The following is a 12,467-nucleotide window of genomic DNA, read 5'->3' as shown; positions in this document are numbered from 1 at the left end:
GTCTCTTTATCTGGTTTTATTATCACGGATGGCCTTCTAAAATGAATTTGAAAGCTTTTCTTCCTCTTCTTTTTTGGAATGATTTGAGGAGAATAGTTATTAGTTCTTCTTTCATATTTCATTGGAGTCACCTGTGAAAATATATGGTCCTGGACTTCTGTTTGTTGGAAGATTTGATTATTGTGTCAGTTTCATTGTTGGTAATTAGTCTATTCCAATTTTCTATTTATTTCTGATTCAGTTTTGGAAGATTATATGTTCTAAGAATAGATCCAGTTTTTCTGGGTTGTCCAACTTAAAATTTTTTCATAATATTAAAAATCCTTTATATTTCTGTGGTGTTATTTTTCATCTTTTATTTCTGATTTTGTTTGAGTCCTTTCTTTTTTTTTTTTGATAAGTTAAACTAAAGGTTTATTGATTTTATTAATTTTGTTGATCTTTTTTTTAAAAAAAAAAAGAGCTCCAGGTTTCATTGATCTGTTTCATTTCTTTTTAGTTTCTGTTTTGTTTATTTCTGTTCTAATCTTTATTACTTCCTTCCTTCTACTGGTTTGGGGTTGTGTTCTTTATCCAGCTCCTTTAGATATCAGGCTGGGTTGTTTGAGACTTTTCTTGCTTCTTGAGGTAGCCCTTTATTGCATCAAGCTTCTCTCTTAGAACTGTTTTTGTTTCATCCCAAAGATTTTGGACCATTGTATTCTTTTTTTCATTTGTCTCCATGTTTTTTTTTGATGTCTTTTTTTATTTTTTTTTGTTTGACCCATTCATTGTTTAGTAGCGTGTTATTTAATCTCCATGTATTTGTGTTTCCAGATTTCTCCTTGTGGTTGATCTCTAGTTTCATAGTGTTGTGGTCAGAAGAGATGCATGGTATGCGTTCAGTCCTTTTTAATTTGTCGAGACCCGTTTTGTGGCCTAAACTGTGATTGATTCTGGAGAATGTTGCATGTGCAATTGAGAAGAAGATGTATTCTGCTGTTTTAAGATGAAATATTCTGAATATATCTATTAGATCCATCTGGTCCAATGTGTCATTTAAAGCCACTGTTTCCAGGGTGCCTGGGTGGCTGAGTCAGTTAAGTATCCAACTTGATTTTGGCTCAAGTCATGATCTCAGGTTGTGAGATTGAGCCCTGCATTGGACTCCATGTTCAGCATGGAGTCTGCTTGAGATTCTCTCTCTCCTTTTGTCTGACCCCCTTTTGTGCTCCATATATATACATATATATCTTTTTTTTTTCTTTTTTTTCATTTTATTTATTTTTTCAGTGTAACAGTATTCATTCTTTTTGCACAACACCCAGTGCTCCATGCAAAACGTGCCCTCCCCATTACCCACCACCTGTTCCCCCAACCTCCCACCCCTGACCCTTCAAAACCCTCAGGTTGCCCCAACCTCCCACCCCTGACCCTTCAAAACCCTCAGGTTGTTTTTCAGAGTACATAGTCTCTTATGGTTCGCCTCCCCTCCCCAATGTCCATAGCCCGCTCCCCCTCTCCCAATCCCACCTCCCCCCAGCAACCCCCAGTTTGTTTTGTGAGATTAAGAGTCATTTATGGTTTGTCTCCCTCCCAATCCCATCTTGTTTCATTTACTCTTCTCCTATCCCCCTACCCCCCCATGTTGCTTCTCCATGTCCTCATATCAGGGAGATCATATGATAGTTGTCTTTCTCCGATTGACTTATTTCACTAAGCATGATACGCTCTAGTTCCATCCACGTCGTCGCAAATGGCATGATTTCATTTCTTTTGATGGCTGCATAGTATTCCATTGTGTATATATACCACATCTTCTTTATCCATTCATCTGTTGATGGACATCTAGGTTCTTTACATAGTCTGGCTATTGTAGACATTGCTGCTATAAACATTCGGGTACACGTGCCCCTTCGGATCACTATGTTTGTATCTTTATATATATACATATATATCTTAAAAACAAAATAAAACCACTGTTTACTTGTTGATTCCCTGTTGGGATGATCTGTCCTTCATGTAAGTGGGGTGGTAAATTCCCCTATTTTTTATATATATATATATATATATGCAGATATATATATATATATATATATAATATATATATATTATATATATATACACACACACTATTATTGTATTACTATGAATGATTACTATCAATTATTTTATGTTTGTTATGAATAGCTTTGTGTATTTGGGTCCTCCCATGTTAGATGCATATATATTTCCAATTATTTATCTTCTTGTTGAATTGTTCCCTTTATGATTATTATATAGTGTCCTTCTATGTCCCTTGTTACACTCCTTGTTTGAACATCTATTTTGTCTGGTATAAGTATTTCTATCCTAGCTTTGATTTCACTTCCATGTGTGTGATAGACTCTTTTGTATCCCTTTGCTTTGAATCTGCATGTGTCTTTAGTTCTGATGTGTGTCTCTTATAGGCAGCAAATAAATGAGTCTTGCTTTTCTTAAATTTTTTTTTTTAAATCCATTCCATCACCTACATCTTTTGAATGGAGCATTTAGTCTTTTTACGTTCAAAGTAATTATTGATAGGTATGTACTTACTGCCGTTTTGTTACTTGTTTTATGGTTGTTTTTATAGTTCCTCTGTTTCTTTTCCTCTTTTCTGTCATGGTTTGTTGGCTTTCTTTAGTGATATACTTGGATTCCTCTCTTTATTTTTTTACATATCTATTTCTGGTTTTTGATTTGTGGCTCCATTAGGTTTATATATAATATCTTATGCATGTAGCAGCCTATATTAAGTTGATGGTTGCTTAAATACTCAATCGTCAGAAAGGATGAATACCCAACTTTTACATAACATGGATGGGACTGGGGGTGCCTGGGTGGCTCAGTGGATTAAACCGCTGCCTTCGGCTCAGGTCATGATCTCAGGGTCCTGGGATCGAGCCCCGCATCGGGCTCTCTGCTCCGTGGGAACCTGCTTCCTCCTCTCTCTCTGCCTGCCTCTCTGCCTACTTGTGATCTCTCTCTCTGTCAAATAAATTAAAAAAAAAACAAACAAAAAAACATGGATGGGACTGGAGGAGATGAGTGAAATAAGTCGAGCAGAGAAAGTCAATTATCATATTGTTTCATTTATTTGTGGAACATAAGGAATAGCATGGAGGACATTAGGAGAAAGAAGAGAGAAATGAAGGGGAGAAATAAGAGGGGGAGACGAACCATGAGAGACCACGGACTCTCGGAAACAACCTGAGGGCTTTAGAAGGGAGGGGGTGGGGGAGTGGGTGAGCCTGGGGATGGGTGTTAAGGAGGGCAGGGATTGCATGGAACACTGGGTGTTATACGTAAATAATGAATCATGAACACTGTATCAGAAACTAATGATGTACTGTGTGGTGACTAACATGACATAATAAAATAAATTTGAACCCATTCTAAAAGCACTAAATTTTTACTCCTCCCCCCACATTTTAGATGGTGTCACACTTTACATCTTTTGTTTTGTGAATCCCTTGACTGATTTTTATAGATTTAGTGTTACTGCTTTTGTGCTTCCTATTTTCTTATTCCTGCCTATGATCTCTTCTTTTCACTTAGAGTCAGCTTTAAATTTCTTGTAAGGTTGGTTTACTGATGATGAATTGGTTTAAGTTTTGTTTGTTTAGGGAAACTCTTGATTTCTCCTTCTGTCTGAATGATAACCTTGCTGGATAGAGTACTCTTGGTTGCAAGTTTTTTTCTTTCAGCACTTTGAATATATCGACCACTCCCTTCAACCTGCAAAATTTCTGCTGAAAAATCAGTTTATAGGCTTATGGGGTTTCTTTTGTATGTAACTGTTTACTTTTCTCTTTCTGCTTTAAAAATTCTCTCTTTAGGGCACCTGGGTGGCTCATTTGGTTAAATGTCTGCCTTTGTCTCAGGTCATGATCCCAGGATCCTGGGACTGAGCCCCACATAGGGCTCTCTGCTTAGAGGGGAGCCTGCTTCTCCTTCTCCCCCTACTTGCTTGCGCGTGCACTCTCTCTGAAATAAATCTTTAAAAAAATTATCTCTTTATCACAAATTTTTTGCCATCTTAATTACTATGTGTCTTGGTGTAGACCTCCTTGGGTTGATATTGTTTGGGTCTCTCTGCCTCCTGGACCCGGATTTCTGTTTCTTCCCCCAGATTAGGGAAGTTTTCCACTTTATTTCTTCAAATAAATTTTCTGCCCTATTTTATCTCTCATCTCCTTTTGGAATCCCTATAATGTGAATCTTATTATGCTTGATGATGGCACTGAGTTCTCTTAATATATTCTCATTATTATTATTATATTTTCCTATCTCATTTTCAGCTTGATTGCTCTGCATTACTTTGTCCTCTAGGTTACTGATTCATTTTTCTGCTAGTACTCATTCCCTCTAATGTATTTTTAATCTCAGTTACTGAAGTTTTCATTTTGATTGGTTCTTTTTTATGATTTCTTTCTCTCTGTTGAAGTTCCCACTCAAGTTCTGCACTCTTTTCTTAAGTCCAGTGAGTAGGTTTACAGCCATTACTTTAAAATCTCTACCAAGCATGTTACTTATCTCCATTTTGTTAGGTCTCTTGCTGTGATTTTTTGTTCTGTTTTTTTTCATTTGGGACATATTCCTCTGTCTTTTCATTTGTCTAACTCTGTGTCTGTTTCCATGTGTTGGGAAAGTAGCTACATCTCCTGCTCTTGAAAGAAGAGTTCCAGTGGTGAGCTACAGTACAGTCCCCTGTCAACAGAACCTGGCACTTCAGGAGTGTTCAGGAGTGTCTGCAAGCTCCTGTTGCAGCTGAGCTTTGCTTGCCTTCAGTCCAGTCATTAGCAATGGCTCTCTTTGCCTATTATGGGCAGGGTTTGTTCCCTGTGTTTTAGTGGGCCAGTCTGGGGCCACCTCCAGCTTGAGTTGAGTCAGACTATTTGCCATTTGCCACTGCAGGGCACTCTCACTTGTGCTCTGAGATGCTTTTGTTGGTGGGCAGGGCCTGCAGTCAGACCAGATGTTTGTCCCCCACTCACTGTTGGGTCTACAGTTGAACTGGTGTGCATGATTATTTTCCCTTACGCCAGGGCATGGGTCACTTCAGAGTGGCACTGGCCGCTGTTAGGGATGCTGGCATACTGCTTGTGACACAGCTTTGGAAGATCTCCTGCTATGTGTCACTCTGCTATGAGAGAGGAGCTCTTGGTCTACAGTGATCCAGTATGGAAAGAGACCTGCAGCCACTCCTGGAAAACTCCTGCCCAGTCTGGGATTGTAGGGACATGTCAGCAGGAGAACAGGGGTGCAGAATACAGTTAGTAAGCTAGGTGGAGAGTGTGCTGCACCGGTTCCCACAAGTGTCTATGTAACTTGGCTGAGGGTTGGGAGGGAAATGGCACCTGCCAGCACTTTTGTTCTTGGAGATGTTTCCCAAAGTTTCCCTCCCCCTCCAGAACATGCTCTCAGATTAGTAAGTAAATCTCCTTCCTTTGTACCCCAGGTGTTTTCAAATTGTTGTGTCAATGCTCTATCTTTGGGAGCTGTTTGTTGTGCTGTCTCTTTAAGAGCAGGTACTTAGTTTCATATTGTCCTCCAGCTCTCCCAGAGCTGAGCCCACTGATTTTTAAAGTTCCAGGCATTGAGTCCCACTGATTGTAAGAACTAGTGAAGTTGCTCCCCTCCGGCTTTCAAAGCCCAATGTTATGGCAGTTTGTCTTCTCTGTGCTTGTTTCGCATGCCTGGGTTGCCTGGTGTGGGGTCTTCTCATCTATCGTCTCTGTGTCCACCACATCCCTCACCCCTGTGGGGAGTTCTGTGGGTCCATGTAGTTCTTGACTGTGTCTCTGCCCTTCCTACCCTCTGTGATGTGGTCTCTTCTCTACATTTAGGAGTGTGGAGTCTGTTCTGCCACTCTTGGGTTATTTGGGGGGTTATGTATACTGATGTAGGTGTTATCTAGGTGTATCCATGGAATGAGGGGTGCATAGGATCCTCACATTCCAACATCTTGTCCAGCAGTCTAAAGCCTTATTTCTAATACAAAAAATGATATATCGATTCAATTTACCAGTACATGAATTTTTAAAGATCAACCAGTTCATGAGCGTAGAGTAATTACAATTGTTTGGACAAAAAAAGTAAATCTAGAATTATATGTGGTATCTGACCATGCACCTTTTTAATCCTTTAGCCGAAACCATTACGAATTGACATCAGAACCCTATGAGGAAGGCAGCCATGAAATGTGAAATTGAAAAGCATAAATATATATATATGTGTGTGTGTGTTTGTGTGTGTGTGTGTAAAGTAATAAGTACATATATACATATACATACTCTTATCAACATAAACACGTATACATTCATGCACATGCTCACATACAACAATACAACAGAAGTAAATGAAGATGGAAATTTATGAAATTAGCTCTCAGGAGCATCCAAACCAGCAAAAAGCTATTTCTTTTTTTTTTTTTTAAGATTTTATTTATTTGACACAGACAGAGAGATCACAAGTAGGCAGAGAGGCAGGCAGAGAGAGAGGACGAAGCAGGCTCCCTGCTGAGCAAAGAGCCCGATGCGGGGCTCGAACCCAGACCCTGAGATCATGACCTGAGCCAAAGGCAGAGGCTTAACCCACTGAGCCACCCAGGCACCCCCAAAAAGCTATTTCTAAGTCTTCTCACAATTACATCGGTAAGTAACTTTATCTTTTAAAGATTGACTTAAATAAAGGAGAAGCAAGTCGTGAAAGGGATGCTTCTTCCTCTAAGTATGTTTGTTACCCTTAGTTAGTAGCAGGCAAATCCTTAAAATATCAGATTGCCTATATAGGAGACTCTACTGGGGTGGGCCAAGAAAGAACAGAATGGTATTTGAAATAAGGAGGAGTCAGCAGTGGACAGAAAAATGGAGACCTCAGCAGAAAAGAATGGAGGTAATACACTGGTTGTGTCCATGACCCTCTGGAGTTCTGCTGCTGTATTAAGCTGATCCTCCAAACCCAAATCTGCCATCATACTGGACGAGCCTCTGTCTCAGGTTGTTAGTTGCTTGACCCTAAAAGACCTCCATGAAGAGTAAGCAGGTGATGGAGGGAAACCTCAATCTTTGAGGTCAAAGAGATATGTACCTCTAAACCTACAAACTAAAGTTGAATTGAAATAAATTCCACCACCAAAGGAAGTTACACATTGGATTAAGTTAATAATGAACAGGGCGCCTGGGTGGCTCAGTGGGTTAAGCCGCTGCCTTCGGCTCGGGTCATGATCTCAGGGTCCTGGGATCGAGTCCCACATCGGGCTCTCTGCTCAGCGGGGAGCCTGCTTCTCTCTCTCTCTCTGCCTGCCTCTCTGCCTACTTGTGATCTCTCTCTCTCGCTGTCAAATAAATAAATAAATAAATAAAATCTTAAAAAAAAAAAAAAGTTAATAATGAACACTTTACCTAAATCTTGATGTATTAACTACTCATGGACATAAGATAATCATTATTACCATATAAACCTCATTGCTAATAATAAACTGACACACCAAGTTCCAGGTTACTGATTTGCACTTGGATTTTTAAAAATCAGACGGTTTATATCATAGACTGTTGTAACTATTTGAATGGAAAAAGTATATCTAGAATTACCCGATGTCTGACAATGTACCTTTTTTAAAAAAAAATACTTTATTTATTTATTTGACAGAGATCACAAGTAGGCAGGGAGGCAGGCAGAGAGAGAGGGGGAAGCAGGCTCCCTGCTGAGCAGAGAGTCTGATGCGGGGCTCGATCCCAGGACCCTGAGACCATGACTGGTGCCGAAGGCAGAGGCTTTAACCCATTGAGCCACCCAGGCGCCCCACAATGTACCTTTTTGATTCTTTAGCCCTGCCCAGAATGAGTGGACTTGGGAAACCTATGAGGAATCCACCAGTGAAATGTGAGATATGCATACATAAATTTAAAATGATATATATAATCTCAACACATACATGCATGAAACTATAAAGAAAGAGACTGAGATTTGTAAAAGTCATTCTCAGGAGTATCCGTGGCAATAGAGACCCTTAAAAACTGTTTCTGAGTCTCTGTAGTGTATATATGTAACTGTCTTTTCTTTTTTTTTTAGATTTAATTGAATAAAAGAATTCATAAGACAAATGCTTTTCCCCTAAGTAGGTTTGTCCCCTTTAGTAGCAGCGAAACCCTTAGATGAAAGTAAGGAGAAGAGAGAAAGCCCTGAGACCCAGGATTTAAATCGATAAGAGAGATGGGTGCCTCCAAACTGAAACTGAATTTAAAATAGATTCTACCAGAAAAGGCTGTTACACACTGGGAATAGGGTGACAGTATAGAACTTCTCATAGATTGATACATTAATTATTTATAGGCCTAAGTCATTGGCATCATTTATATAAAGCCTCATTTCTAATAAAGAATGAACTACCTGGTTCATTTAGGTGAAAAGTAAATAATTTTTAAAGATTGACTGGTTCATAAGTATAGAGCAATTGTAGGTATTTAAATGGAAAAAAGTCAGTCTAACATTACATGTGGTGTCTATGTGCCTTTCTGATTCTTTAGCCCTGCCCAGAGTGAACTGACATTGGAAAACTATGAGGATTTCACCACTGGAATGTGAGCTATGCATGCATAAATTTAAAATGATATGTATAATCTCAACACATACACACATGCAACAGTAAAGGGAGAGACTGAGATTTGTAATAGTCACTCTTGGGCATCCATGGCAATAGAGTATCTTTAATACTGCTTCTCAGTTCTTACTGTAGTATATGTAGGTAACTTTCTATCTTCTTCTTCTTTTTTTTTAAGATTTAGTTGAATAAGAGCAGAAGCCATAAGAGGGATGCTACTTCGTTTGAGTACATTTGTTTCCCTTAGTAGCAGCCAAACCCTTAATGAAAGTAAGGAGAAGAGAGAAAGCTATGAGAACTAGGAATTAAATGAATAAGAGGGATGGGTGCCTCCACATTGAAATTGAATTGAAATAATTTCTACAAAAAGGCTGTTACACATAGGGATTAGGGTGGCAGTATAGAAGTTCTTATGGATTGATGGATTATTTATTTGTAGGCCTAACATAGTCATTAGCATCTTTTTATTTTATTTTTTCAGAGTTCAAAGATTTATTGTTTATACACCACACCCAGTGCTCCATGCAGTACATGATCTCCTTAATGTCCACCACCAGGCTCACCTAACCCCCCACCCCTCTCCCCTCCAAAACCCTCAGTTTGTTTCTCAGAGTCCACAGTCTCTCATGGTTATTCTTAAGAGCATCTGCAACAATACAGCGTCGTTGACTCTTTCTGAATCTTTCAGTGTAGCACCTATAGGCAACTGTTTATCCTTTTTGGCTCTAGTTAGGTTAAAGAAGAACAGGTCATAGGCGGATCCTTCTTCCTCCTAGTGACTACCAACCAAAACCTTTCAGGGATTTCCAGAATGCCTGTGTACGAGACTTACTTGACTGGGTGAAGAAGGGACAGAATGCTATTTAAGACAGGAGGAGGTAGCCGTAGGCAGGGGGCAGAGGAGCCCTCAGCAGAAAGAAAGGAGCTAATCAAACATGGATCCTTCACCCTCCAGAGCTTTGCCACCAGGTGAAGCCACGGTCCCAAAGCCACAGTCACGTGGAGGGAGCCCCTGTTTCAGACCTGCCAGTTACTTGACACCATCTGAGAGCAGGGAAGGCAAGCATGGGAGGTGAAAGGCGGTGAAGGAGAGACTGGGGAAGCAGGGAATTCGATGGGAAAGAAGGAGGTATACCTGCAAATTGCGGGTGAATTTGAGATCAGTTCCACCATAATAGGCTGTTCCACACTGGCCAGGCTCCGTAGTTAAGATCTGTACTTGATCCTTGAATCATCTGTGTTTTTGCTAGGTCCATAATACTTATTACAAACATGTAAGTCTTCATTTTTAGGGCAAACGAGGTACTAGGTTTCAAATAATTGATTTGCATGTGAACTTTCTACGTGTCAGTGAGTTTATAAGTTCAACTAAGAAAGTAAGTCTGGAAGTCATGTGATGTCTTACCGTGTCTGTTTTTAATCCTTTAGCCCTGGCCAGAGTGAATGGACAGCCCCATCCACAGAAAGACTCTCCGAAGTAGTGTGAGCTATGATGAATACATAAATAAATATGTATCTGTACACACACACACACACACATACACTCTGAGATTTGGGATGTTTGCTCTCAGGATCACACATGGGAATACAGACTTTCCGTGATACTCTTTGTAACATCTTCTCATGGTAAACCACTATATGTAATATTCTTTGTCTTTGACGGGATATGTGAAAAAGGATGAACAGGTCATAGAAGGCATTCTCTTTCTCCTAGGCTTCACCCTTAATACTATCAGCAAAACTAATAGGAAACTCCAATTGACTGTGTCTGTTGCTGTACTGGAGTGGGTTAAGGGAAGTGAAATACCTTTTTGGAGAAGGAGAGTGACATTAAATTGTAAACAGTAAATGGTAGGAGTGACAGGATGCAGAGAATTGCTTTGCAGAAAAGAGTTGAGCTAATAGACCAGATCTGTCTGTGTTTGCCAGCATGTGCGACTGGTCCCCCAAGGCTTGACCTATCATCACATTGGATAGAATCATTGACTTAGACGTGTGGTGTCTAAGATACCATCTGAAGGTTAGGAAAGACATCCATGGTTCCTAAAGAGCACAGATGGACTAGAGGGCCTTCAGGAATTTAGGTTAGTCAATACAAATGTATATCTACACTGAGGTAAATGAATAAGTCCCACTATGAGAGGATGTTGCACACCGGGTCAGATTCAGTAGTAAAGAACTATATTTAAACTTTGAGTCATTAGTTTTTTGTTGTTGTTGTTGTTTTTGGTAAGTATGAGGTATTCATTATGAACATATAAAGTCTCATTTCTGGGGGAAATGACATACCAGGTTTCATATAACTGATTGATGTGTGAATTTGTAAAGGGTCAACTATTTTGCAAGTTAGAGAGTAATGTTAAAATTTGAACCAAAATACTTGGTTTAGAAAATCATGTAGTCTGACTGTGTCCCTTTTTAATCCCTTAGTACTACAGTGAGTGAATTTACAACGGGAACTTCTGATGGAATCAGCAAGGAAATGTGAGATATGAACAAAACTATCCACATGTAAATATAAGTATGGGGTAGGGGAGAAAGTGAAATTGAGATTTGGGAGATTCATTTGCAGGAGGATCCATGAACTGTAGTGTCTTGGACACCATTTGTAACTTTCTGTCCGGTTTGAGTGGAGTTTAATAAAAGAGGAACAGGTCATAAGAGAGATGCATCTTATTCCTTGTCTTTTTGTCCCCCTCAGTTAGTGGCCACCAAAACTTCTAGGAAACTATCCTAATGCTCCATGTGTAAGACTCCACTAAAATGGAATAAGAGAGCAGAAAAACCTATTTTGGAGCAGGGAGAAGGTTCAGGAGTGAAGAAATGTACACAAATTGGATTCATTAAGGTTTTCCCCACAGGACTAGGATTCTCATTATAAGTGTAGAAAGCCTCATTTGTAGGGAGACATTAAATGCCAAGTTTCAAATGACCAGTTAGGTTAACTTTTAGGTCAACTAGACTGCAAATTGTAGCATAGTTTAGATAATTTTCATCTACAAACAAGTCTAGAGAAACATGAAAAGTCTTAAAATATGCATTTTTAATCCTTTAGCAATGACCAAAGTCAGGTGAAAAAGCTAATTTGTGTTGACCCTTTGATGAAAGGTGAGATATAAACATATGGAGATAGAGGAAGGGAGATACAGAGATTTGTGGAATTAAGGGAAGTATTCATGGTTATAGAGTTTCTTTGGTACTTTATCTAAAGTCTTTGCAAGCTTCAATATTTAACTTTCTTTCTCTTTTGCATCTTTTTTGGGGGAAAAAGAACAGATCATAAAAGGAAATAGTCTGTTACCTTCAGTAGCGTCCAAAACACTTAGGAAACTACCAGATTGCCCAAGTATGAGATTCGATGTACTCCCTCAGTATGTGGGCCAAGAGATGACAGAATTGAATTTGGAGCAAGGAGGACTCAGTGGTGGATAGGGAGCATAGGACCCCTCAGCAGAAAAAAAATGGAGCTAGCAGACCCTGGATGTATCTCTCACCTCCCAGAGTGCTGTCAACATGTGAGTCTGGTGCCCCAAAATTACCATCACACTGAAGGCAGGTTGGCAGTTACCTGACCCTTTCTGAGGTGCAGGAAAGGCTTCTATGATGGGTTAATAGGTGGTTTAGGGACTTGAGAAGGCAGAAAATTACAAGGGCAAGCAAGGCGAGTATCTACAAACAGTTGAATTTGAAACAAATTTAACCACAAAATGGTATTACACTTGGTAATTAAAAGAAGTGTACATAAACCTGATTTATTAATTTTTTCCACAGGACTAAGGTTTTCATTACAAGAAAAGTTCATTTCCAGGGAAAAATTATATAATACTAGGCTTCAGTGAGCTGAATAAGATTTAATTTTTTC

At 39.4% G+C, this 12,467-nt stretch overlaps 1 pseudogene; it reads left to right on the top strand.

Moving 5' to 3' along the window:
* Positions 1 to 10,303, top strand: part of LOC123955945 — a 47,879-nt pseudogene extending 37,576 nt beyond the window's left edge.
* Positions 10,304 to 12,467: the final 2,164 nt, after the last annotated feature.

The sequence above is a fragment of the Meles meles genome, chromosome 14, assembly GCF_922984935.1.
Source record: "Meles meles chromosome 14, mMelMel3.1 paternal haplotype, whole genome shotgun sequence".
In the NCBI taxonomy this organism is placed as follows: domain Eukaryota; kingdom Metazoa; phylum Chordata; class Mammalia; order Carnivora; family Mustelidae; genus Meles; species Meles meles.
This window is presented reverse-complemented; position numbering and strand designations above follow the sequence as displayed.